Genomic DNA, 1,209 nt, shown 5'->3' with positions numbered 1-1,209 from the left:
ACAGACTCCCCCTCACTGCTCAATGCACCCGCTGGGCCTGCAGCGGCACGGCCGGTGCCAAATCCACAGAACGGCACAACATCGCGCCCAGGATGGCTCTCGGGACCCTTCCCCTCCCCGGTGCCCCAGGGAGGCCGGGGGTGCGGGACATGTCAGCCCCTCTGGCCGCGGTGCAGAAGCCGAGAGGACTGGAGGGGAAAAGAGGGGCAGGGGTGTCCAGCCGGAGCAGGAAGGGTCAAGGAGGGGACAGATTCTGGAGCCAAGTACGAGCCATGCACGGGCCTCAGTAGTGGGAGCAGCAGGGTCGGACCCTCCCTGACTGCGGCTCCCGTGGGGGGAGATGCTGGGGCTGAGGTTCAGTAAATCCACCTGCGTTGTCCAGTCCCAACCCCTCTGCCCTCACCTAGGATTTAATGTCTTCATTTCAGAGAGACTGTACATGGAATGAAAAGATTTTGGCAGGAACCTACCTCTGAGCGCCCCATAACGACAGTGTGAAAATGGAGAAAAACATAAGATGAAGTGAAATGGCACAAACTCAAAAACACGACGTGAAATCAACAGAAAAAAAAAAAAGAAGTTGCACCCTAGAGAGCTGCAGGGAGACAAGAGGGACCCAGGGCGGGTGCTGCGTGATGGGACGAGGGTCTGGCTCTGCCCGGGCCCCTGCAGCTGGCAGCAGACCCCAGTGCCATCCCCTGGGCAGCCTGGGCTCCTCCGGAAGGACAGGACCCGGCTCCTGCCCTCAGCAGAGCCCCGAGAACTCTCGTGCACGTGGACGGTCATGGTCCATCTCAGCAGTAACTCATTACGGGGCAGCAACTTGATCATCTGCCACGGATTTGGGGACCAGCTGCTTTCCCTGGTCCAGGTCCAGGTCTGTGACCCCGGTCCAGGTGGTTGCACAGCTCCCCTCCCAAAACCTGCGTGCCCCCATCGCCTTCCCAGGCCAAACCGATTCAAAGGGTGCTGCCTGCCAGGCTGGGCTACGCACGGGTCTAAAGCTCCACCGTGGGCGCGGTGAAGTGCCCACGGGTGGGAGGAGCTGCCCACGGGTGGGAGGAGGTGCCCACAGGTGGGATGCAGCGCCCACAGGTGGGATGAGCTGCCCACGGGTGGGATGAGCTGCCCACAGGTGGGATGATGTGCCCATGGGCAGGAGGAGGTGCCCACAGGTGGGAGGAGGTGCCCACGGGTGGGATGCAGCAC

The 1,209-nt window shown here is 62.1% G+C and overlaps 1 protein-coding gene across 1 annotated transcript in view; it reads right to left on the bottom strand.

The window, feature by feature from the left end:
• The window catches only part of LOC104511547 (low-density lipoprotein receptor-related protein 1-like), a gene marked incomplete at both ends in the record, with an annotated part of 12,779 nt that overhangs the window by 971 nt on the left and 10,599 nt on the right, over positions 1-1,209 (bottom strand). The gene's annotated exons all lie outside the window — the stretch shown is intronic.

This window comes from Eurypyga helias, unplaced genomic scaffold, assembly GCF_000690775.1.
Source record: "Eurypyga helias isolate BGI_N326 unplaced genomic scaffold, ASM69077v1 scaffold34616, whole genome shotgun sequence".
Lineage (NCBI taxonomy): Eukaryota > Metazoa > Chordata > Aves > Eurypygiformes > Eurypygidae > Eurypyga > Eurypyga helias.
This window is presented reverse-complemented; position numbering and strand designations above follow the sequence as displayed.